The sequence below is a fragment of the Equus przewalskii genome, chromosome 2, assembly GCF_037783145.1.
Source record: "Equus przewalskii isolate Varuska chromosome 2, EquPr2, whole genome shotgun sequence".
Classification (NCBI taxonomy): domain Eukaryota; kingdom Metazoa; phylum Chordata; class Mammalia; order Perissodactyla; family Equidae; genus Equus; species Equus przewalskii.
This window is the reverse complement of record NC_091832.1, coordinates 27,670,300-27,697,508: the sequence shown is the minus strand read 5'-3', so window position 1 is coordinate 27,697,508 and position 27,209 is coordinate 27,670,300. Positions and strand designations below refer to the sequence as shown.

At 44.4% G+C, this 27,209-nt stretch overlaps 1 protein-coding gene across 4 annotated transcripts in view; it reads right to left on the bottom strand.

Moving 5' to 3' along the window:
• Positions 1-13,438: 13,438 nt before the first annotated feature.
• The window catches only part of PTAFR (platelet activating factor receptor), a 52,487-nt gene continuing 38,716 nt past the window's right edge, over positions 13,439-27,209 (bottom strand). For all 4 annotated transcript variants that reach the window (XR_011537497.1, XR_011537496.1, XR_011537498.1 and 1 more), the window contains 2 exons: positions 14,355-14,487; positions 13,439-13,692 (listed from right to left, as the gene is read on the bottom strand). The gene's annotated coding sequence lies outside the window, so the exon portion shown is untranslated. The remainder of the gene's footprint in view (positions 13,693-14,354; positions 14,488-27,209) is intronic.

The window sequence follows — 27,209 nt, the reverse complement described above, 5'->3', positions numbered from 1 at the left end:
TGATTACATTAGGATACCTCACATGGAATTCTGAACATCTGATGTTCTTGCCTTTAACTCCTCCCAGACGTCTGGAGTCCCAGACAGCTCTACAGCTTTCCAGGGACTGTGGACACGATCAGCCCCCTGGCAGAGAGAAAGCCGAGAGCAGACTGCCAAATGTTGTAGCAGAGGCCAAGTCCCAGAAACCAGGGGAAGCTTGGGAAGTGCAATCGCTGCAGTGAAGCGTCCCGGGACACCATCTCAGCATTGTCTCTTCAGGGGCAGGACGGCCTGGTCCCTCCCCTGCTCCACAGCAGCGTGCTTTTCAGCTATAAAATGGGACTAAGTGGGCCGCCCCAGTGGCGCAGCGGTTAAATTCGTACGTTCTGTTTCTCGGTGGCCTGGGGTTCCCCGGTTCAGATCCCAGGTGTGGACATGGCACCGCTTGGCAAGCCATGGTGTGGTAGGCGTCCCACATATAAAGTAGAGGAAGACGGGCATGGATGTTGGCTCAGGGCCAGTCTTCCTTAGCAAAAAGAGGAGGATTGGCAGTAGTTAGCTCAGGGCTAATCTTCCTCAAAAAAAAAAAAAGGGGAATAAGAATACTATTCCTGATTCAAGGAACTTTGTAAACTATACAGTTAAGATGCTACATATTATCTATGCTGGTGGTTCTTAAAGTCTGGTCTCTGAGACACAATCAGGGGGTAAGTGAAATCAAAATTACTTTTAAAATACTACTAACTCCGTAACTTACTTTTTCATTCTTATTCTCTGAAAAGTGTGATAGAGTTTTCCAGAGACTATGTGATGATGTCATTGCTCTGATGGCTAATGGAATATATGCCTGTATATTCTTTTTTTTTTTTCTGCTTTTTCTCCCCAAATCCCCCAAGTACATGGCTGTATATTTTAGTTGTGGGTCCTTCTAGCTGTGGCACGCGGGATGCTGCCTCAATGTGGCCTGACGAGCGGTGCCATGTCCGCGCCCAGGATCCGAACCAGCGAAACTCCAGGCCGCCGAAGCACAGTGCGCGAAACCAACCACTTGGCCACGGGACCAGCCCCTCAGTTTTAATTTCTGAAAGAGCAGATATTAATAGCTATAACCAACATAAACAAAAGCTCTTGGGGGCCTCAATAATTTTTAAGAGTGTTAAGGGATCCTGAGATCAAAACATTTGAGAACCACTGACTTGGGCCATTGTGTATACCCATTTTTGTACTGTCTACAGTGGCCCCCACTTTAACCATTTCTGGATGCCTGATTCCCACTCATGGTCATACTCCTGCCATGTCCAACACTCTTCTACTAGGATGCCTTTCTATTTTGATTAACACACTTGAGACAGAATCTTATTGCACACATGTCCAGTAGCAGCTGTCTTGCACAGCCTTGGGATTCCACATAGCTGTGAACTGTCCTCATGGGCAACACGAGACCACAGACCAGCCACTCACCTTACTGGTGCTGGATCATACTTTCTGGATGGACTCATCTGGGATACCTGGTTTCTGACCCTGCTTTCACCCTATTTAGCTTTAGTCTGACCCACTTTGGCCTCCTGCTCCCACTCTTGCCTCCCCTCCTGTTCAGGCGGCCCCCCCGCTGTAGGGATCATTGCCAGCTACCCACGACCAAGCTGAGCCGTCCCCATTTCTTATCCCTGTCCAATTCCAGAGCTTGAGTTGGGTCAAACTGAAGCCTCTTGAAAATTTCCTGGCAACCAGATGGTGGATTAATATTTGCTTTTAATTGCGGCTGTATCTCCCCCGAAGAATGCTATTATCTGTGTGCTCTGTAATTAGATTTAAAATTAAAACATAAACTGTTAGTAAGGATATTTCTTGTGGATAGGATTAAGGAAACTATTAATTTCTATGTTATATATATCTGTCAAGTTTAATTTTTTTTAGAATTTTCCTATAGTGAGAATGTGTAGAGATTAAAAACAAAAGCCCTGGAGAGAGATTGTGTCCGTTTGAATTCTGGTTTTCCCACTGATAGTTGTGTGACATTGGGCAGGTCAAGTAATCTCTTAGTGCTTCAATCTTCTCACCTATAAATTAGAGATTTTAAAAAGCACTTATCTCAACAACAGCAACAACAACAAATGAAGGAGGAGGAGAAGGAAGAGAAAAGAAAAGAAAAAGCCCTATCTCATAGAGTTGTATGAGGATTAAATGTATATAAAGTGCTTAGAATTATGCCAGACACATACCTATATAAGTGATTAAAAATCAGAAAAGAATCGGGGCCGGCCCGGTGGCGCAGCGGTTAAGTTCACACGTTCCGCTTCTCGGCGGCCCGGGGTTCGCTGGTTCGGATCCCGGGTGCGGACATGGCACTGCTTGGCAGCCATGCTGTGGTAGGCGTCCCACGTATAAACTAGAGGAAGATGGGCACGGATGTTAGCTCAGAGCCAGGCTTCCTCAGCAAAAAGAGGAGGACTGGCAGTAGTTAGCTGAGGGCTAATCTTCCTCCAAAAAACAAACAAACAAACAAACAAACAAAAAAATCAGAAAAGAATGAAGATATCGAATATATGCCATGAAGCTTGTACAAGTTTAGAGATACTTTAAAGAGTCATGATAAACCCTGAAGTCCTGATCTTTATCAGGAGATTTGAGAATATGAGAAGCTATTAATCCCATGTGCTTTAGTGAATGCCGAGCACCGGATTACCCATTCTCCCTCGTTAGAAAGATGAGAGAGAAGGTTGGTGAATTTTTACATAGGAGTTACCATAAAATTTAAGCTAGATCTAAATGAATTCTGAATCATGTCATTATAAAAATTATAAACATGTAATTATAATTTTGAAAAGACAAAATTATAATTTTGCAAAGAGCTTTGCTATAATATTGGAATACTCCTTTTACTAATTCCAAGGAGTATTTACTTATAACCCTGAGGCGGATAATTTTTATTATAGGAAACTACATTTTTTAAAGAATGTTCATTGTAGAAAACAGTGGTTATTCATTTGAAACTGTAAACTATGTTTGTTATGGAAGGTTAATTTTATTCCAGTTTGGTGATACATTAACCCACCGCCTGTGACCTCACTGATCTAGCTCTCATTCACTTGACCAGTATAAAAGTCTGGGCAGATTCTCTTAAATTTGGTAATACATTTAAATACATTTCTTGGTGTGAAAAAAGTTGTCTTATAAGAAAGTAAATATAAGATTCTAACAAATTAACTTTTAAAAGCAATGGAAGGGGTCCAGCCTCATGGCCTAGTGATTAAGTTTGGTGCACTCTGCGTCAGTGGCCTGGATTCACGGGTTTGGATCCCGGGTGCAGACCTACACCACTTGTCATTGGCTGTGCTGTGTCAGTGGCCTACATACAAAATAGAGGAAGACTGGCATGGATGTTAGCTCAGGGCGAATCTTCCTCAAGCGAAAAAAGGAAGATTGGCAAGAGATGTCCGCTCAGGGCAAATCCTCTTCCTCAGGAAAAAAACGGAAAAAAAAGGGCAATGCAGAGAATGAAGTTCTGAGACATGCTACAACATGGGTAAACCTTGAAAACATTACACTAACTGAAATAAGCCAAACACAAAAGGACAAATATTGTATGATTCCACTTGCTGAGGCACCTAGAGTAGGCAAATTCATAGAGACAGAAAGTAGAATAGAAGTTACCAGAAGTTGTGGGGAGAGAGAATGGGGATTTATTGTTTATTGGTACAAAGTTTCTGTTTGGGATGCTGGAAAAATTCTGGAAATAGATAGTAATGTGATTGTACAGCATTGCCAGTGTGCTTAATGTCACTGAACTGTACACTTAAACATGGTCAGGGGCCGGCCCGCGGCCGAGTGGTTAAGTTCACGCGCTCTGCTTCGGCGGCCCAGGGTCTCACCGCTTAGGATCCTGGGCGCGGACATGGCACCGCTCATCAGGCCACCTGATGGCGGCGTTCCACATGCCACAACTAGAAGGACCCACAACTAAAAAAATATACAACTATATACTGGGGGGGGATTTGGTGAGAAAAAGCAGAAAAAAAAAGATTGGCAACAGTTGTTAGCTCAGGTGCCAATTGAAAAAAAAAAAAGGTTAAAATGGCAAATTTTATGTTATGTATATTTTACCACAATTTTAAAAAGTACTGTAAAAAATACAGACGGGGCCAGCCCTGGTGGCCTAGTGGTTGTTTGGCGCACTCTGCCTGGTCAGCCAGGGTTCACTTCCTGGGCGTGGGCCTACACCATTTGTCTGTCAGTGGCCATGCTCTGGTGGCAGCGCACATACAAAAAGAGGAAGATTGGCAACAGATGTTAGCTCAGGGCAAATGTTCCTCAGCAAAAAGCAAAAAGCAAAATAATAATAATAATACAGAGAGAAAACAATGTAAAATTTTCTACAAGACAGCTAGCCTGGACTCTCCAAACTGTCCATGTCATGAAAAATCCAAAAACATAGAATTGCTCTAAATTAAGAGAAAATAAAGAGACCCGACAACCAAGTGCAATGAGTGACCTTTGATTCAATCCTGATTTGAAAAAAAAAATCTCTAAAATACATTTTTGTATCAGTTGAGGAAATCTGAACATGAACTCGCTATTAGAAGATATTATGGAATCTTTATGAACTTTCTTAGATGTGGTAATGCTATTGTGGTTATGTAGGAGAGTGTTGCTATGTTCAGGAGATATAGGAAGTATTTAAAGGGTAAAAGGCCATGCTGTCAGCAGCTGTCGAATGGCTCACGAAATAAAAATTGCAGAGAGAAATGAAAGCAAATGTAGCAAAATGTTAGCAATTGTTGAATTTTGAACAAAAAGTATGTAAGTGTTCATTGTTTTATTCTTTCAACTATTCTGCATATTTGAGAACAATTGAAAAATTCTGAATCTTAATATTTCCACACGGAGAGAACAGTATTTGTTGAGGACACCTGCTGTTTGTGCTCACCCAGTATATCTACCCCTCTTCTAGAAACAGCACCTCCATCTACCTTCCCGGCATTGCTCTCCCCCTGTGTGTGCTCAGTCATTATGAATTTCAGTCAAGGTGCTCTCTCCTTCCTGGAACAAGGGAGTAGGTGCACAAACCGAGTGAGGTCGATCAAAGGCTCCCTTGGAAGGATTTAGCCTTGGGTGGATTAACACTAGACACATCTGATAGTACCTGGAGAGAATGCTCAAGACTTCCTGCCCCCTAGATCCTTGGAGCTACCCTGGGGGCTTTTTCTGAGCCTTGACGCCGTTCAGCTCTTTCTTCAGTGAGCTATCCCATATCTTTCCAATCACATATTTTCATTGTTGCTGCTGTCATTAAGACCAGAACTGAGGGGCTGGGCTCCGTGGCCGAGTGGTTAAGTTCGTGCACTCCGCTGCGGCGGCCCAGGGTTCGGATCCCGGGTGCGGACATGGCACCGCTCGTCAGGCCATGTTGAAGTGGTGTCCCACATCCCACAACTAAAAGGACCTGCAACTAAGATATACAACTGTGTACGGGGGGGTTTGGGGAGACAAAGCAGAGAAAAAAAAAAAGACCAGAATTGGTCACTGATGTTTTTAACCAATGAACCATAGGTAATCCAATGTTTTACCTGCAAAAGACATAGCAAAAGAGCATAGAGAAAATTCCTAGCTTGAAAAATCTATTGCTTTTATATGACAAAGTCTAGGCATGAGACAAATTAGAGTTGTGAAATGAGTTGTGAACCATAAAACCAATAAAAAATATTCAGAGAATGAGCAAATGAAAGGTGAGAGAGGCACTAAATTTACTCCCTTCCTGGAATGCAGTCTCATTTTCCTGCCAAAGTTGGCAATGGCAGTGACAGTAAGCAGAAAGTAGAAAAAGCATCACCGGCTCCACTGAGGATGGAATCTGGCGATAATATGGCGGCCATTTACCAGGCACCCACCATCCCAGACACTATATTTGTCCTTCATAACCATTACCTCACTGAATTCTCTCAACGGCACAATTATTATCTATTATTTGGCTATGTATACTCTGATTATCCTCACTTTACAGAAAACTGGGGCTCCTAGTTATTAAATCACTAAGCCGAGGTCTCAGGAGGAGGAGAGACAGGCTCCAAACCCAGGTGTGTGACTCCAGTGCTCTGGGACAGCGGCACCAGGAGGATGAGCAAGCTCCAGCTTCCTGGTCCAGCATCCCTGAGGCCTAAGCCCCTCCCCCTCAAGTTTCTGAGCCAATCCGGAGAGAGGTCAATGGATAGTGAGATCTGCTTCTGCTTGTCTCCACCCACTCTGGACCAAAGATCTTCGTTTGCTGTCACCTTCCACAGCACTCCACTGCTGGCTCCTGAGGATCCACTGAGTCACCTCTGCCGCCCTCAACAACTGGGTCTGGGGGAGCCCCAGCCACCTCTATGCCACACCCAAGTTATGGCTCTTGCTAACCTCGGCTTCGCCATGTTATCTTCACCACAGGAACTAGATTTCTCCCGCTCCCATTCTCCCTGACTTAGTAAAGCCTAATGATTGAAAGTAATGGCTTTGAGGCCAGACACACCTAGGTTCAAGCCCCTGCATGACCACTGCCTATCTGTGTATAAGGTCTTCATCTTCACGCTCCCTACCTAAAAATAGGAATGATAACCCTCCCTTTTTAGTGGGATTGTTGTGATGATAAGGCTCACCAACCTATAGGAAACATCTAGCACAGTGCATGGCACTCTAAACACTAGATAAACAGTAGTTATTGTTCTCATTACTTATTATTCTCATTATCTCCAGGCTAGAGTCTGTCCAGCCTCTCAACTCCAGTTTTCTGGTTTGAAGCCTGCATCTCCTGCCTTCTCTTGGCATTTTTTTTTTCTTTTTTTATCTAGAAGTGAATCCCAGCCCCGGAAGGATTCCCAGCTCACTGGTGGGTCTTCTTCATTTAAACAGATGTTCCAGAAATAAGAATTTAGCCTGCCTGCGCGTTGTACTTATTAAACTTATTTCCAGGTGGAGTTTTGCTGCAACGCCCACCAATTTTCACCTAGAACTTGAAGGTAGGTGATATGCCCCCGAGAGAACCAATAAAGGATGGGGGGTCATGAGGTGGAGCTGGAGCCTGGGCTCTCAAGTCAGCTGGGCCTGACCCTGCACTTGCTGGCTGTGAGGCGCACACACTGCTTCTCATCCCTGAACCTCAGCTTCTGCAGCTATAAAATGGGGGGGTCTTACTCTTAACTTGCAGGCATGTAGTAACGATTCCGTAACGGCTGGAAAACCAATGTGCATGGTGTAGAGCAGGCGTGGATAATGTCAGTTCCCTTCCCACTGGGAGACCATCGCCATCTTGAAATACTGCCACCAGCATCTTAAAAGAGAAGTCCCAGCCCTAGGGAAATAACAAGACTCCCACTCTGCTATTGCCCCTTCTACCTTCTCTCTAGTCACTTCTTCTTTTCTTTGTCTGAATCTTAGTCATTCTGAAATTAGGAGTGGGGTGACACAGGGCAGAGAGGCTGTCCCCCAGTCTCACCCCGTCCCAAAGTGGCCCTGCTCAGAGGCCATTTGGTCAGGAGCCAGACTTGCTGCTTAGAAAAACACATCCGTTCTGGGCACCACTACCTAAGGGAAAACTCTGAGAGACTTCAAAAACAGCGGCAAAGATGATTAAAGAGTAGGGGAAGACGGCCTGTGAGGAAAGTACGGAACCTGGATTGTTTAGGTTAAGGAAGTGAAGGCAGGAGGGGAAGGCTGGGCTGCTGAGAAACAGTTTTCAAAGAGAGCCAAATAAAATACAAAAAGTATGCTGGTAAGTCTATGCTGTAGATTGAGAGGGGTGGGTGGCAGGGCAGTGGAAGGGTTCTTGGCAGATCCACTGAGACGGGGCCTTAAGTGTGAGGACCTCTTGAAGAGAAAGAATGTAAACTCACCTGTACAAGACTGCTAGGGCCTTCCTGGATTTTGGAAGGGGTCTGTGCAGGTGAGGGGCCCTGAAGCTTAAGCTCTGTTGATTGCACAGTAAATTTGCCTGTAATCAAGGGTATGAGAAGTGAGCCAGTAACAAGTTTGAGAAATGGTCGCAAAGCTTGATTGTTCTGCAAACTCTGCCTGGAAATGCCTTCTCTCCCTTCTTCCCCCAACTAATGCCTTCTTAGGCTGCAAAACGTAGTGGAAGCCCGCCTTCCTTGCAGAAGTCTTACCAGGAGCAGCCCTTCCCCACCACAGTGGTTTGGTGCCTCACCGTCGCATGTGAACCTGTTGCACACTGTGCTTCTTTGTACCGCTCCACTTGTGTATTAGTTTTCTATTGCTGCATAACGAATTTCTCCAAAATGCAGTGGCTTAAAACAACACAAATTCCTTATCTCACAGTTTCTGTGGATCAGGCATCCAGGCACGGCTTGCCCGTGTCCCTGGTCATCTTAAGGCTCAACTGGAAAAGATCTACCTCCTAACTCACATGATTGTTGGCAGGATTCAGTTCCTCACAGCCTGTTGGACTGAGGCCTCAGTTCCTCAAAAGCTGCTGGCCAGAGGCCTCCCTCGGTTCCTTGCCATGTAGGCTTCTGCATCAAGCAAGCATGGCAGCTGGCTTCATCAGAGCAAGCAAATGAGGGGACAAGAGAGGTAGAAGTCACAGTCCTTTGAACCTGATTACAGAAGTGACGTCTCATCACTTTTGTCATATTCCATTCATTAGAAGCAACTCACTACATCCAGCCAATACTCACAGGTAGGAAATTGCACAAGGGCATAAATACCAGGAGGCAGGGATCCTTAGGAACCTTGTTAGAAGCTGCCTACCACAATTGTCACGCCTTCTACTCTGTCTTGTCATTGCCTGTTGTCTTGCCTGTCTCTGCTGTTCCATTATGAGCTCCTTGAAGACAGGGACCACATTTTACTCACCTTAGTGCCCTTAGTGCCAGCATGGGCCTCTTGGGCTTGTTAAGTGAATGGACAGTGAACAAATGAATGACTGGTTACTCAAGATAACAGAAATAGAACTAAAGGCAAGTGTATCATTTTACTTACAAGAATGTGCTATTTGTTACTTTTTACCCAGTCTTTTCATTTCTAGAAAATTAAGGAAATAATCAGGAATGTAATTACAAGGATATGTTCAGAAGTTTCCAAGTTAGTTGCAAGGATCTCCTATAGAATTGTTTATAATAGCAAACTTTCCCCTCAAAAACCTAAACAGCTAACCTGTAAACTACCTGAATGTCTGATGATAAAGGATTAATTAAATGCATTATGCTGCACTCATGCAGTGGATAGTCTGCAGTCATTAAAATAAAAAATGTTGAACAGTAGTAGATGACAGGGGAGGGTGCTTACAATATTGTACCTTATTTTAATATTGTATAAAATTGCACATTATTTATTGTACATCTGGAAAGCAGGTTACAAAGGAGTATATCTATTTCATATTTTTACAAAGTAAATATACACAGAAAAAATTTGGAAGGATTTAATCAGTTTCAAATGGCCATGAGGTTCAGATAAACCAATTTTAAATTGCTTAAACCAGCGAGATTCAACAATTTTAAATTGCAAAAACAGGTGTTTTTGTTTTTTGTTTTTTTCATGTAACCAGATATCTGGAGGTAGGCAGCCTCTGGCCTTGGTTCCTTCTGGCACAGTATCACCCCAATTCTTTTGGCCTTCTCCTCATGCTTGTCACCCCATGGTCATTAGGTGGATGCCCCAGCGCCAGGTATCACACCCATATTCAAAGCAGGAAGAACAGAAAAGGGGAAGCTCCAGTCATGGCTGGCTCTTTACTAGGAAAGCACAAGCTTTCCCAGAAGTCCCCCACAAGACTTCCCTAACTCTCTCATTGGCTGAGTCACTTGGACACTCCCAGCTACAAGGGAAGCAAGAGACACTAGAAACAGAAATTTCATTACTGGCTTAGAAAATCATGATTTACGTCCTAGTTACACTACCACCCAAGCAAACTTGGAGGTCGGTTAGCAAAGAAGAGAGAAGGGACATTGGATAGGTAACTAGCTGTTGCCACCTTTACACAGGATATAGTGCTGCCCACCTTGTCACTGTCATAGTCACCTCACTCCTTCTAGTCTTATCCCCAGACTGCTTTATTCACTTAATCACCTGCTTGCCCATGATGGCATCTGAGCTTTCAATACATGAATATAAGACTCAGGGTTAGAAAGTGTGAAAAAATTGATAGTTGTCCTCAGTTATCCATTATCTTCTTCTTCCTTCTAGCAACAAACTAATTCTCACCCCAGGATGTAGCAGGGCAAATGGCTGCCCAGCTTGAGATCATATTTCCTAGCCTCCCTTGCAGCTCGCTGTGTGTGACCTGCAAGAACTCACCACTGGAAAGTGAATGGAATTGATATGAGCATCACTTCTCAAAAGTAAATTGTTAGCGATGTACTTCCTCCTTTTTGTTTTTCCCTCAGGCCAGGAATGTAGATATAGTGGTGAAGAACTTTCTTCAACAGTGTCCTAGGAGATGGCAGCCAAACAAGACCAAAGGAACCTGTGTCCTTAAATAACCACCTGGAACAGAGCCACTTACTACTCACCTCTGGACTCCCTCTGGACCACTCATATACTTAAAGAGATAAAATAGCAGCAACTATTAAGCAAGAGATTTTTTTTAAATGTGTCCTATATTTTTGAATCCCTTTATTAAAACAGCTTATTCTGTTCCCTAACTAATATAGAAAACAAACTGTATTATGCTAACAGGTGTGGTTAATAGTTAAAAAGGGAGATAGGAGCTAAGATGAGAAAAGAGAGGAGTCAAATAAATGCAGGAATAGGAGACGATGTTTTTATAAAGAGGTCTTGGAAGATACAAAGGCCTGTTTTACTGGAGGAGACAACTGAACTATTAACAGGTAGGACATTGGCAGAGCTTGGTCAGAAGCCCTGCCGGGCTCTGCTTTTGTCTAGAAAGGAGTTAACACAATTGGGGCTGAAGCTAAATGCAAAGATCAGGGTAAAGTTGAACCAGTGCAGCCTGTGTATGGTGCAAAGGCCCACGATTCGAGAAGAGTCTGTGCAGCTATGAGTTAGGTGAGAGGGCCGTCAATCAGGGTCTTTAGGTTGCCAGAAACAGAAATTAACTCTGATTCTCTCAAATAAAACAAGACCAAAAAGGAATTTAGCAGAAGGACACTGAGGAGATCAAAGAATCTAAGGAAGGTCTCAACAGCCAAGTGACAGGAAAGGACAAGATCCAGTCAAGCTCTGGAAATCCCACTAGCAGAAACTTCTAGTTTCTCTAGGGCAGAATCACCTGGAGAGCTTGTTAAAACACAGATTGCTGGGGCCTACTTCCGGAATTTCCGATGTAGTAGGTATAGGGTGGGGCCTGGGAATTGGTATTTCTAACAAGCTCCCAGATGCTGATGCTGCCGGTCCAGGGACCACACATGAGAACCACGGCTCTAGGTAAACACGTCAAATGACTCAGCTCCAACCACCTTCCCTCCCCACATGTCTCCACTCAAGGTTCCAAAGTCCTGAGAAAGTCAAGTTGACTCAGTGTTGAGTCACTCTTGTGGTCAGAGAGGTAGAGTCCTGTGATTGGCAGCCCTGTGAGTACGCCATGGGGCGGAGGTGGGAAGGAAGTTCCCCAAAGGAAGCAATGCTGGACACACAAAAATAAATGTCCTTAAAGTGGTAATTGGCCAAGTTGAATGCACAGCTCTCTCCTTCCGGAGCAAGATCTGCTGCAGCAACTTCTCCACTCAAGGCAGAAACTTCCAGAAGAGAGAATTTAAAAATGAAGGAAAATAAAAAGGAGGGAGAAGGTGGCCTCCCGTGGTCCATTATCTCTATTCAAACCTCATTCTATTTTCCTGCCCAAGAGAGGAGATTCCTGCCCCCTAAAGGTGGGGGATCGATTCCGCAGCTGCCTTGGTGACTTAAGAAGCCTGAGGAGGCTGTGGACTTTGCATTGGGGCCCACTTTGACCAGTTAGGCCACTGCCCAGGACAATACATCATCATACATGATGTAAATTTTCTCAGCCTCAAAGAGACTGGCACTAACAGATAGTTCCTAAAAAGCCTAAACATTTCATTTTTGCATCTTATTTTATGTGCTCACAACGAATTTTCTCTTTCAGAAAAACTTTGTAGACAGAGAAAAGGAAATCTTCATTAACCTAAGCAACCAAGCCTATAGTTGTGTAAGTCTAGATTGTCATCTCTCAAATTTTCCTAAAATGAGGTCCGCTTGAGCTTATAAACCAAGATGGTGATTTAACATAGCAACACGGAATGTGTTAAAAACATCGTGTTAATATTTCTTTACACAGCAATCAATGTAATACACCATATTAGTAGGATAAAGGACAAAAACCACATGATTATCTCGATAGATACATAAAAAAACATTTGACAAAATCCAGCACCCTTTTATGATAAAAACACTCAACAAACTAGAAATAGAAGGGAACTTTCTCAATCTGCAAAACACCCAGAGCTAACATCAAACTTAATGAGGAAACACTGAATGTTTTCCTTTAAAATCAGTTGTTAGGATTAGTGGTTGCCAGGGGCTGAGGGAAGGGGAAAGAGGAAGTGACTGCTAATGGGTACAGGGTTTCTTTTTGGGGTGATGAAAATGTTCTGAAATTCCATAGTAGCAATGGTTGCACAACCTTTTGAATGAATGTACTAAAACTCACTGAACTGTATGCTTTAAAATGGTGAGTTTTGTGATGTGAATTATATCTCAAATAAAATTGTTATTAAAAAATATATATTTATTCAGGGGCAACTAGTAAATGTGTAGGTAGAGGGGGTGGGGAGCGGGGGATCCCGTAATCCCTGGGAGCTTGCTTGGGACAGAAGGAGAAGTATTTGTTATAGTATTCTCTTTAGCTTCCCAAAAACTGATGGGAAAGGGAGCCCAGCCTAAGAATTTAATTTTGTTAAAGAAAAAAAAAACCCTGTCATTCTCAGGTGTACTTGTTCCTTTGTTTCCAGCGGCACTTTAATGAGTGTTCAGTGGGTCAGCTTCAGCCTGAAGTTTATACTTTGTATTGTAGAGTAAGAAAAGTTTTGGAGTAGACGGCTAGAAACTAGAACGGAGCTGGAGAGAGGCTGGAGGAGAAGACAGCAAGCTCATTCCCAAGGACGGATATAGCTAGAAAGAAGTTCTTCTTGGCAGTAATGGAATGGCCCATGAAATTTTAGGACAGTGATCATTTTGAGTTGGTGCCTATACTGTGCTGAACTTCTCCCTGTTTCCCCAAAACCTCAGTAGAATCTGGTAAGTATTAGAGATACTTGGAGGAGTGAAGGAATCAGGAATGTGTCCAGAAGGGGCTAAGGGGGCCTGCAAGAAAAAATAGCATCCAAGGAGTAAGAGTAACTCTGAGAAGCAAACCATTCCTTAGGCTAGCCAGAGGTATGTCACCCCACCTCCACGCTATCCCTGCCAAGATCACAGGAAGGAGGCGGAGAGGGCTGGAGATCAAGTTAAGGATGGTTTTAGCTACATTTAATAAAAAAAACAATTCAAATTTACTTAACCAATAGGGAAATTTTATTATTTCACATAACAAGAAGTCCTAATTGAGATGGGCTCCAGGGTTCGTTAATTCAGCAGCTTAATGGTGTCATCAAGGGCTCAAGTTCTTTGCCTCTCGTTGCTCTGCTATCCAAAGCTTGTTGGCTTGTCTTCAGGCCACCATAGACCAAGTCACTCTGTTTACATATTATGGTGAACCTGTGTACTGGTCAGAATTCTTTTGGGTGCAATTGTCAAAGATCCATCCTAGACCAGGTAAAGGAAAATAAAAGTCAAAGGGGACTTCAGGCTTGTGTGGATCCAGGAGGGCATCAGAAAGCTTTCTTTCCCTCTTTCAGGTTTATTTGATTCTGCTTGGCTTCACTCTCTGCAAGATGGCTACTGGCCATACCAAGCCTTCAAAACCTTGTAAATCATGATGATGATGATGATGATGAGAGAGAGGGAGAGAGATGTGTTTTCTTCCAATGTCCATGTAACATATTTCATGAAGGGATTCTGATTAACTCACAGGCCTATCCCTGGACTAATCACTGGGGACAAAGGATGTAGAACTTGGCTAGAGCAGCCTTGGGTCTTCTGCCCACCCCTGAGATTTGGGGTGAGGACCACCCAAACCACAAGGACTGAGCTGAATTTGGGGGGTGAGGAATGATTTCCCATAGTAAGACAGGCTGAGCAATGAAAATGTCTGCCACATCCCAGAAGGCTGTAGGACACGAGGACACCAGGATTCCAATGCAAACTGAGGCTTAATAGGCACTTTCCAAGAAACCAGAAGGAAAGAGTAAAAGGAACTAGGATTTTTGGAGGGCCTACTATGTGCTTTCCCAAGGTCCCAGAGCTAGGACATGGCAGAGCCTAGATTTAAATCCACGCCCTTTTAGTTCTGAAGTCCATGCACTTACCACTGGGAGGACTGAGCAAAGGCTGAGGGGCCAAGGCAGAGAGAAGCTTTGCTATTGTGATAGAGAAGACATCCAGCAGGCACCATGGCGGAGCACTTGGTCCAGCCTGGGAGTATGAACCAGGGAAGACTTCCTGGAAAAGGAGATATTTGAACTGAGTCTTAAAGAACTGTTGGTGTTTATCAAAGGAGTAAAAGAGAGAAGCAAGAAAAGAGGTCGTCTAGGTAGGCACAGGGAAGTCATGAAGCCCAGAGTTTCAGCTTTGGACAGTCACTGTCTCCGTGGGACTGGGACTTCCTTATCCTGCCAGCTGCTGCCTCCTCCCAGCTCCGCCACATGCCATTGTGCCACGACAAGCCACCATTTTTCTGACACACAGAGTTATTTTCATGGGGATTTTCCAGAAGCTTTCTCACAGTGATTGGGACAGTGGCTCGGGTTCTATCAGTTACTCTCTGTGTAACTTTTGGTTAATCACTTCCCCTCTTGGGAATGGAGTTCTCTTACCCATAAAATTATTGTGGGCAAACTGTCTATGATGATGATTGTACCTATCCATGACTATACTGGAAACCATTGAAGGGTACACTTTAAATAGGTGAATTGTATGCTATGTGAATTGTATCTCAATAAAGCTATTTTTTAATAAAATTGTGGTGAGCTATTTGATGGGGAAAGTTTGGTCTAAGGGCTGTAGAACTGTTGCAATCAAGGCTTGGCTACTTTTTTTTTTTTTTTTTTAAAGATTTTATTTTTTCCTTTTTCTCCCCAAAGCCCCCCGGTACATAGTTGTGTATTCTTCGTTGTGGGTTCTTCCAGTTGTGGCATGTGGGACGCTGCCTCAGCGTGGTCTGATGAGCAGTGCCATGTCCACGCCCAGGACTCGAACCAACGAAACACTGGGCCGCCTGCAGCGGAGCGCGCAAACTTAACCACTCGGCCACGGGGCCAGCCCCAAGGCTTGGCTACTTTATAGCCAGGTGACCTTGGGTATGTTTCTTTACTTTCTCTCTCTGACCCTCATTTTGCCCCTTGTAAGAGGGGAATCATATCCTTATCTTGTTTAGGTGGTCAAGGAACAAGTGCAGCCTGGGGTTGGAATGCTTGGTTAGAATTCTCTTCTGTCGTGACGATCTCTCTGTGCCTCCCCTTCCTCATCTGTTTAACGGCATCTACTTCATCTGTTTAATGGTACCTACATCATAGCATCATTGGGAAGATTGAATTAATACTTATAAAGTTCTTAGAACTATGCCCAGCATGTGGTTCAATCGTTCAGCAAAAATAGTAGCTAGTTTATTGTATCTATTTCATATCCTAGATTCTTTTGGGGATCTTCCTGACAAGGTGTAACTGCTTACGCAAACCTAGGACTGGACTCCCCAAGGACTGAGGATTCCCCACACATGAACCCTCCTTTCAAGGTGGTACACAGGTTGGGGGTGGTCTGCCAGCCCGTGCTCCTCTTCTCTGAAAATGCCTTTCCCGCAGGAATGGGATTCAGCAGTCCCCACTCATTATGGAGTAGAGAGGGGTGGACCCCTCACCCAAGCCGAACCAGCCAATTTCTCTCTCCTGGAAAATTGGGATTAGGATTCCGAGATATGTTAGCACATGATGCAGAAGCTAGGAGGTGACACAGCCCCAGGCTGAGGCAGCCATTTTATGCCACGTTTAATGTGGGTGCCAAGAAGCCAGAGAGGAACCATGGAAGAGAGTCACAAAGAATAACAAGAAACCTCATAGTCACAGAGGGTTATGGAGACAGGAGTGAATACTTGAATCCTGGTGCATTTCCATTCAGTCATTTAACAAATTTATTGAGCACCCACTATGTGCCAAGCCCAGAGATACAGCAGTGAACAAGCAGGACAAATTCTTGTCCTCAGGTATAACAGGAAACTACTGAAAGGTTTATGCAAGGAAACAACACAATCTTACAACATTTTAAAAAGATCACTCTAGCTGCTGTGTGAAGAATGGATTGTGGGGGGACGAGAGGAGAAGCAGAGAGAATGTTGCAACAGGCCAGGCAAGAGACGATGATGTCTAGGACTAGGGTGGTGGTGGCGGGAGTGGTGAGGAAGAGCGGGAGTCTGGACCTATTTTGAAGTTTCCAGTTCCTGGTTCTAGTTCCTCATGAGACCTGTCTACTTCCTGCCCCTGAGTTCATCCAGATTCCCCCCTATTTCCTCCCCCAAAATGTCTGTCTTGCTTAGGCTGGTGTGTGGGAAGCATTCTGTTACGTGCAATTGAACCATCCCTAACTAAAGTGCCTTAGCTCTTCAGGCTGGTCTAATTCACCACCAACTAGGAAATGACTGGTTTCATTTTCCCCGTCCTAAGGAAAGTGTTTTCTCTTGTGAGTAATACATATAGGAATTAACCTCCAGAGGGAAACTTTTCTTCCGGAGGAATTTCAAAGAAAGCAGTCAAAGAGGATTTATTTTACGATGTGGGGAAAATGCTTATGATATATCATATGCCACCTCCAGTTATGACTACAGCATCAGATAAGGGGAACAGATAATAGGGAGAGTTACTAAAATGTATAGCTTATTTTGTACCAGACCTCATCCTAAAATATATTTAAAATATTTAATATAAATATAAGTAAATAAAAATATATTTTATAAAACTCGTAAAATAAAATATATGTATTACCTCATTTAAGCCTCAGGTCAAGCCTATGAGGTAGGCTATCATTGTTCCTATTTTACAGATAAGGAGACAGATGTGGGGCCAGCCCCATGGCACAGGAGTTAAGTTCGTATATTCTTCCTGGGCGGCCCAGGGTTGCTGATTTGGATCCCGGGTGCAGACCTACACATTGTTTGCCAAGCCATGCTGTGGCAGGCATCCCACATATAAAGTAGAGGAAGATGGGCATGGACGTTAGCTCAGGGCCAATCTTCCTCAGCAAAAAGAGGATTGGTGGCAGATGTTAGCTCAGGGCTAATCTTCATCAAAAAAAAGAAAACTGAGACATTGAAATGTTCAGTGTCTGAGGCCACAAAACTAGTAAGTGGCAGATCTGTGACACAACCTAGGGATTGGGCTCCGTGCTCTTGGCCAGCGTTTCTCAACTAGGAGCACTAATGGCCGTTTGGGTGAGATGCTTCTTCACTGTACAGGACTGTCCATCTCACTCAGCGTGATTAGATCTGTATCCCTGGCTTTCCATACATTAACTCAGTTTCATCCTCTCCACCACCCTAGGTTAGTCCCATCTCCATTTTAGAAAAGAGGAAACTGAGACCCAGGGAGGTTAAACAGCTTGCCCTGGGTTACCCAGCTCATAAGAGGGGGAGTCAGCTTTTGAACTCAAGCAGTCTGGCTCTAGGGCCTGTGCTTTTAACCATTCTGCTATCCTGCCTCACTAAGAGTTAAGAGAATAAACGAAAGCATGGGGTGCCTTGGCCAGATAACACCCTTGAGGAGAGTCCAGCAAGGCTGTCAGAGTGGGCTCAGGAGCTCAAGGGAGCCACCAGGCTGGAAAGGTGAAGACTAACAGGAACCGGTGACCCTTTCCTCACGCATGACTGGCCAATAGGTTAAGTGGGGAAGGGGGATGTGGTTGGAAAAGGCCTAATCTGTAAAGGACACAGCCCAGGAACTGGGGATAATCAAGAAGTGGGAGTCAGGAATCCACAGCAGAGGGAAGCCGAAGGAATGTCCAGAACGCTGGGTGCTGGATGAGGTCCTTGTCTTCCCTGACGTTTTTTCTGCATCTCTTCCTTCCCTTAAAGCTGCAAAGTTGCCTGGGCCGTCCTAGGCACTCCTTTGCCTGTAACTCTGCACCTTCATACGCCCCGATGGGCTCACGTGTGGCTAATGCAGGGCCGACTGGCAACATTTTGGGCAAAGCCATTGGTAGCTGGTACCAAGAGTCAAATCTTCTGGCTTTATAATCCCACTCCAAAAACAATTCAACAAAAGCCAGAGGCCAGAGACCTGGAGATATTGGTGGCTCTCGTCCCTGACCTTGTACCTTTAAGCCAACTGCACGTTACAGGCTGTGGAGACTAAAAAGCAAAATTGTGAAAAGTGGAAGTGAGCCATTGCCCAGCACCACTTCACTTTGAATTCAATCTTCACCTCTTCAGTTACAATTCATTCAGCTCCGGGGCCCAGGCCTGGCTCTTAACTCTGTCTTCCATTTTCTGCCCCATTTCAGGCCATTGAACTTGTGGGAGATTTTGGCTTAGACTCTCTGCTCTGCTTCCTCTGGCTTCTTCCCACTTCAGGAGGAACACCCCAATAGGGTCATGTCATTATTAGGACTTGTGTCTTGGTCAGCAGTCACTTGTTTGCAAGTAGAAGAAACCCAATCAGACTAGTAAAAGGGAAGAATTTATTACGAGAACCCAAGGGTCTCATAGAACCCAAGGCAATAAGAGCAGCCATATAATAGGATGTTGAAATGGGGCCTTTCCCCACCTGTTTCTACAGAGATGCCAGTACACGGATATCATATCCCAAAGCGAATGTGAAGCCATTGCCTACGTAGAAGTTACAAAGGAAAAGTATAGAACCAGTTTTACCACTTTTGGACCTCTCAGGCAAATCAAAGAGATTAAAAGGTGGTCAGAATGTGGAAAGGAGAGAGGATTTGATGAAGACACATCTTCGGAGAGGGCTGTTATCTGTACTGTCATTCTCACTATCTTACCACCCCAAGATGAGAAGGGGGAGAGGTGGAGAGGTGTAGCATATATCATTTCAAGCCCAGGGAGGCAGTTCTTAAATGATGGGGTGCCTTTCCATACTGTGGCCCGGGGGCTGACTTCTCCCTAAGAAATCCTGAAGATGAGAGATGGCTCACCAACTACTTTGGCAACACGTATCAAGAACTTTCCTTTTGCTAAACACTGTTCTATGTGCTTCACACACAATTAATTAATTAATTAATTTTTTTTTAAAGATTTTATTTTTTTCCTTTTTCTCCCCAAAGCCCCCTGGTACATATTATATATTCTTCGTTGTGGGTCCTTCTAGTTGTGGCATGTGGGACGCTGCCTCAGCATGGTTTGATGAGCAGTGCCATGTCCGCGCCCAGGATTCGAACCAACGAAACACAGGGTCGCCTGCAGCGGAGCGTACGAACACAACCACATGGCCACGGGGCCAGCCCACACATTAATTTATTTACTCCTCCCAGTAAGCCTGTGAGGTAAGTGCCGTATATTGAAGCCTGATGTATTCGCTCACCAACGTATTGTGAGTATTTTCCCACGTCAATAAACATTCTTCTGCCACATGGATTTAATGGCTATGCAGTCTTGCTTTGCACAGCCACAAAGCATCATGGTTAAGCACATGGACTCTGGAGTCAGCTTGCTTGTTTTCAAATCTTATCTCTACTAATTACATATGATACAGGATCATTTTTATAAAGGAAATGAAGATATGTAACCCAAGAGATGGTAGCCTGGATGTCCCCCACATCTCTAGCCCAATAGGGTCACCTTACACTCCATTAATATTTGTTGAACATCTAGCATCTTCCAGAAACTGGAGATACAACATGAATGAGGCAGATGCATTCCCTGCCTTCATGGAGTTTATATTCTAGCAAGGGCGACAGACAGTAACAGGTAAAAATGCCAAAGAAGAAGAACGCAAAGTAGTGGAAATGACAAATTCAATGGAGCAAAAAGAGAAATGGGCAGCTGAGATAGAGAAAGTAGTAAAATTGGCTTGAACGCCCAGACCCTGAAGAGTGGGAATCTCTCTCAATATCTCTAAGGATGTGATTAGGGGTGGAGGATAGTGAATCTAAGACAGTGAATCTTGGATTCTTAACCCCCTGTCATCCTATGTTCCTAGGGTGAACAAGCAGGACATTGAGACTCACCATGCCGCTTAGTCTTGGCTTAATTCCTCCTCCTCCCAAGACATGTTTTGCCAGTCAAGTCCTTTCAGGTCTTTGCAGGCCAATGAAGCTGCTCACTTTCAAATGTAGGGCCCTTTGAGATTACCTCATCCCAACCTCTCCCTCCCATTTTACAGATGGAGAAACTGAGTCTCAATCATCTTCAATAATTTTCTAGAGAAATTTAAATTTCTCCTCTGAATTGCAAAGTTGTCATGATAAAATGCATGTTTAAAGGGACAAAGAAATTGATCTGAAGTTTCATCAAAAGTGTGTCTTGTGTTGTTAAATTGTTATCATTAAGGGCACTTCCACATTCCAGATCTACAAGTGTCGAAGCCAGGGGAACTGAACAAGATACACAGAAAAGGATGTCTCAGAAAAGAGAAGTAGCAGTATTTGACAAGAAGAACAACATCCTCAATTTTCAAGATATTTACAAAGTGTGTGGTTTTTTTCCTTTCTAAGTTTCCTCCCCAAAGAAATTATCCCTCTCCAGTTCTGACAAACTTTTACTTAGTGCTCCATCCTGTTCACATTTGCTGTTAAAGGGACAAAAACTGAGTCAACTATGAGGCACCTTATATATTAGTAAAAACTGAAAATAATTATAATGGTCTGTGCTGGCAAAGATATGACAAAACCAGTATTTACACAATTTGCTGATGACACTGTAACTGGCACAACCCTTTAAAATGTAATTTGGCAAAATATTTTAGAAGGCAATAATTCCTCTCCTGGAATGTTACCCTAATTAAATTATACAAAGAAGAAAAAAATAAAGAAGCAAAAACTTGGAAATAGATCAAAGGTGTTTTGAGCGCTTACTTTGCAGCAGGTGCCACATTATACACTTGACACAGATGGTTTCATTTAATCTTCAAAACAATTCTAGGTGGTGTATGCTATTTTGCCCTTCATATACCAAGTGGGGAAACTGAGGCTACAGGAAATACTGTGGTTTGCCCTTAGCTCAACAGAGTGAAGGCTAAGATTTGAACCCAAGCAGTCTGCCTCCAGGGTCACATGCTCCACCACTGTGTTTTGTTGCCTCCGCCTGGTCCAGCATAACTTCCTGTTCCCAGATTGGCCCCCAGCACATGCTGATATCTTGATCCGATAACAGGCTTATGAAAAGCTGAAGGGCAAGGGACAGCTTAAATAGTTGAGGAGTAATGATGATACAGAACTCCTTTTCCTTGTACAGTGGTGTGTGAAGGGGCAGTGGACGGCCGTTTCTCAAGCTTCTACAGTGTGCTGGCTACTATAGATAGGTCATGGCATTAAATCCTCACATCTCCGCAGTAGAGGATCATTAGCCTTTTTGACAGGTGTGGAAACTGAGACTCAGAGAGGGGAGGTGACTAGCTCAAGGCCACACAACAATTAAGTGATAACGGTTCCAGAATCCTAGCCTGACTGTCTGATTCTAGAGCCCACGCTCCTTCCCCAGGCTGTCTCTTGGACAAAGACTCAAAATATAATTACTGTAGTCGACTCAGGCGTGGGGAATGCTGAGCTGGTGGAGGCAAGGAGGATGCTTGTCAGGTGGGTCTAGGATACACTGACCCAGCTCAAGTGGAACATCCTGGGCAGGAAGTCAGGCAGTCCTACGTTTGAGATCCAAGGATGGGTGGGGAACTTGGTGTGGCCTTGGCAGATGCATGACTTGTGCAGCTAAAAGGAAGGTAATATGCCTAAGGGAGGAAGACATTTCCTCTACCCACTCTGGGTCCCTCTGGCCAGACAATGAGTTAAATTCACATGAGACAGAATAACAGGAGAAAATTAAATAAAGCTTTATAACGTATACATGGGAGAGGCTCAGGCAAACCGAGCAACTCACCAAAATGGCGTAAGCTCTCCCCTTAAATACCACCCTCAGCTAAAGACAAAGGAGGATGTTGGGGGTGGGAGGAGTCAGTTACAGGAGATTACCAGAAAAGCACAGCAAACAAGAGTAAGGTTATTATGCAGACTTAAGTCCTTGCCTTCCGCGTTAAGAGTGTCTAGAGATAAGGTCATCCCGTCTTCTTCCTTGTACAGAGAGGGAGACACCTTTACAGACAGAGATTTCCTTTACAAATGTAAATATCTCTTAACAAAGGATAACTTCTGCTTCTCAGAGTTCCTCTCCTGTCTGCAGTTTTTTTTAAAGTAACCAGCCCAAAATAATCCTCATGCCAAAGAGACGTATCTTGGGCTGGCCAATTCCAGTCCCCCACATATGCAAAGTCTGAAGCTATGTTCATGCACCAGTAGAGAACTAAATAGGGAAACTGAGGCAGAATTCCAGTCAAGGACAAGGCCAACATGCCAGAATGAGAAGGCTGCAACACCATGAATTTATGGGTCTCCAGAAGTATTCTCCAACACTTTATGGCCTTTTCAGTGTCCACAACTGTTTTCTCCACAGGAGAGAAGGGGAGGGGTCAGGGACAATGATGACAGCTGACTCATCTCTAGGGATTGACAAATAAAAATGGCAAGTAATAGGATATATTGGAGTATATGAGGAAGCCATTTGGTGTAAACCTAATTCGACCTGACCTTGTCTTTCCAAAAGGGCCTGACCGGGCGTTGAGCATGCATTGTATATCTGCTTTAGATATTCCCTACGGCAAGAGCAAAGACCCTTGAGATAAAGGTGCAACTTCCCTCCCCCTCCCATCGTTGCCATTTCTTTAAGGATTAAGCATCTTTCCTTAGGCTAGGAACTGATTGCTGCGCTCACCTGTGCTCACCTGTGACCACCCAGCTCAAGACAATAGACTTGCCTCCTGCTACGCCCTCTGAGAAAGCAGACCACTACCTGCTGTGTCCATCAAGTGCTGTGCTGACAGGGCAATCTTGTGACTATTGTGGGAGGGACATTTCAATCATATGTGAAACACCCTGTTTGGGGGTATGTAACCACTCTGTACACCTCACTTCTTTGGTGCCCTTTCTTCCCTTGGGAAGAAAGACCCCGGGCCATGGTCCTCAGATTTCAGTTCAGAATAAACTCACCCAAATTTTCATTTATAGATTGGTTATGGATTATTTTCGTCAACAGGATCACTCTCCCACATGCCCACCGCACCCCCCAGATGCAAATGGATCCAGGAAACACAGCTGGTTCTAGAACCTCCCACTCTACTTACCCATACCTCTTGCCCTTGCTGGTTTGGCCCAGGGGCTGGGCTGGGCTGGCTTAGAGGAGGGGCCCCAAAGGGAGGAGCCAGGACTGTTGAGAAAGCCAGCCCAGAGGGAGAAAAGCTCCCTGTCAGGGACTTGCTGTCCACCCTGGAATATTATCACACAAATCAAGAAGTTTTGTTCACATCTCCAAGCCTCTTGCTTCTGTCCTCTTAAGGCAGTGGCACACCCTTCTCCCTTCCTATGTAGCTCCCAAGTAAAGGGATTGTGCCAGCAGGGGACAAATGAGGAAAACCAGGTTCAGCTCCCTGCCCCCACCCCCAAGGGCTGCTGTGCCCTGAGTCACTTCTCCAGCAATGAGAAAATCTAGAATACATCCGGAGATGAAGTCTTCCTGGAGGAAGGCACCTCACTGATGCGGGCTCGGTGAGTCGAGGAGTCGAAAGAAAGATTTCTTGGACTCTCAAGGTCTGGCAGCAGTGCTCTTTTATTCAGAGAATAGCATGGAGTAGCATGGGGACAGGACACATGGGAAGTAAGAGCTGCAATGTGTTGAGGGTTAGAGCTAAATGTATAAGGCATAGATACATGAGTTATTGCTTTACAAGACAAAGGAAAGACCATGAAAAAAATTGTTAAAATGGTAGCAGTGTAGGTGGGGTCTAGTTATTGGGTGGTCCTATAACTTTAGATAAGAAATCAGATCAGATTAAGTCAGGACGTCCTATGCTTCCTGGAACATGATATAGATCAGTATGTAGGGCAGTATGTACCTTGGACTTCTCTCCCTGGGGCAGCCTCGATCCTCATCATCAGGACCAATGATTCATTCCTCCGAGTGCAGAAGGAGGTATCGAGATGTGTGGTTCTAAGAACCTTGTCAGAACAGATCTGACTCACCTTGCAAAGGAGCCAAACTAAGCTGTGGGCAGGACCATCCTCACCAGAAATACCGTCCTACACACTTGGCCCCAGCCTGGCCAAGATGAGTGAAAATGGTTGGAGTCTGAGAAAGGTGGGGTAGGAAGGATGGGAAGCGCACAAATATTGGGTACCTACAGTGTGCTAGGGGTTTTGCTTATCTCATTTAATCCTCACTACCATTCTAAATACTCAAGAGTCTTAACTTTCCCCATTTCTCAAGCAAGGAAAGATAGTAGTTCAGTTCTTTGCATTGGAATCAACAATCCACTGAAGTGAGCTTTTCCTAAGGAGGGGAGGATATTAATTTTAAGGATCAAAATGTGTGCCTGGAATCCATAGACATGGATAATAATAACACGTAATGCTTACTTAGTACCTACCACGTATTAGATATTGTTCTTTGCACTTTTATTTAATCATTATAGCAACCCCATGAAGTAGGTATTAATGTCATTCGCATTTTACAGATGAGGGCCAGGGCACAGAGAAGTTAAATGACTCAGGCAAGTCACACAGCTAGTAAGTGATAAGGTAGAATCTGAACCAAGGTAGTCTGGAACCAGAGACTATGCCATTAACCACTACACCTGTGGTTACCTAGCTACCTACCTAGCTGTTTGAGAGGAAGCTGGGCCTAAGAAATAATCTGGAATAATATTCTTCTCTCCTGCTGCAGACCTGCTCTCTTTGGTGGAAAATGGCCATGGCCAGTTCCTGAGTTCCTATCTCCTCAATTTAAGAGGCCAATCAGACAAAGAGTGGAATTCCAAATTCCCGAAGAACAGACTCTGATTGGCCCATTTGGGGTCAGATGCATACTCCCGGTCCAATCAGTCGGGATAGGGTTAGAAGAGGGGGACAGGGTCATGTAATACGAGAAGCCTCATCAATTAAACATGTGAAGATGGAAATGAGGAGGTTGCACTGGGAAGTCACCCCAAAAGATTTTGCAGGGAAGGAAAACTTTTCCTCTATCCAATGTGGGTTCATCTGGCTGGAGAACGAATTAAATTCACATGAGACAGAATAGCAAGAGAAAATTAAACAAAGCTTTATGAGGACCATGGCCCGGGGTCTTTCTTCCCGAAGGAAGAAAGGGCACCAAAGAAGTGGGGTGCACAGAGTGGTTACATACCCCCAAACAGGATATTTCACATATGATTGAAATGTCCCTCCCACAATAGTCACAAGATTGCCCTGTCAGCACAGAACTTGATGGACACAGCAGGTAGTGGTCTGCTTTCTCAGAGGGCGTAGCAGGAGGCAAGTCTATTGTCTTGAGCTGGGTGGTCACAGGTGAGCACAGGTGAGCGCAGCAATCAGTTCCTAGCCTAAGGAAAGATGCTTAATCCTTAAAGAAATGCCAATGTTGGGGGGGGGGGGGAGGGAAGTCAGTTACAGGAGGTTACCAGAGAAGCACAATAAAATGCAGATTTAAGTCCTTGCCTTTGGCATTGATTAAGAGTTTCTAGAGAGAAGGTCATCTCCTTTCTTCTTCCTGGTACAGAGAGGGAGGCACCTTTACAGATAGAGATTTACCTTACAAATGTAAATGTGTCCTAACAAAGGGCAAGCAAGTTCTACTTTTCAGTTGCTTTCCTGTCTGCAAAGGAACCAGCCTCAAATAATCATCATGCCAAAGAGACATATCTTGGGGTGGCCATTTTCAGGTCCCCACAATTTCTACTACAGGAAACTGAGGCTCAGGAAGACTGGACAATTTGCCCAAGTTCACCGGGTAGTAAATGACGAAGCCCAGATGCTAATCCATGTTGGTTTGTCTCCAAATCTAAGTCTTTTCCTCCATAGCATGCAGCCTCTCCCACAAAAGTGAAAAACTCTGGTGAGATGCATAAGGTAAGTTCACGAGGTAATTGTCTTCAACCACCATTTGTTAAGCACCTGTTATGTATCAGGTACTGTTCTTGAGAATGGGGTTACACGGTGAACAAAACAGACAAAAATCTCTGCTCTCACGGACCTGACATTTTAGTGATACCATTGAGTGAGGGCAGAGGTCCATCCTGGAGAAAAGCTCCTTTGGCTAGGGCCCCAGGTGGTATGAAACATGGAAAGAACTTGGACTTTGATGTCTGTCACAGACGTTGGCTCCTTTTAGCAGTATACATCTTCCCCCTGTGAATTGCAGAAATGGCACCAATTCTTCATCTTTTCCTATATCTATACCCTTTGCCACAAAATTTTGCAGTGCTCTCTCACTCTGATACTGGCCTTAGTGGTGTGACTTGCTTTGGCCAATAGGACATTAGCAAATGTGATGCAAGCTGGGGCTGAGAAAGCACTTGTCTGATAGAGTTTTCCCACTCTTGTGCCTCTGCCATTACCTGTGAGAACATGTAAGAACTAGCCAACTGGAAGAGCCAAGCCAGAGGCCCCAGCCTTCCCAGCCAAAGTCAGACTAGATTAGCCACTAGCCAGCCAACCTCCAGCCATGCGAACAAGTCAACCGAGACCAGCAGAGCTGCCTAGCTAACCACCAGATGTACGAGCTTATTGTTACGTGCTTCTAGAGCATGCAATCATTTGCCACACACCATTCAGTGATAGATCATTGATGGACCCCCCTTGACAAGTAACTCTAAATGACCCATTCCGGTGAAGAAGCAATATCCTTCTTCACACCCTGAAAGAGAGGACTACAGTGGAAACTAACCCCATCCAACACCTTCTCCCAAAGAATCTGGATTTTGAGACAGTGCAGCCAAGATAGGAGATCTTGTTGGAGGTCATTTATTGTGGTGGCGGCAGTACTCAGGTGTGATTATGTCTGCAACCTGATCCTAGGCCCTCCCTCTCTCCTTTGGTTTCTGTATGTCCCCAGACCTGCTTCTCTAGCTACCTATAAATCCTTTGAGCCCCACCTACATCCTTCCAATAAATCCTTTTTTGCTGAAAAT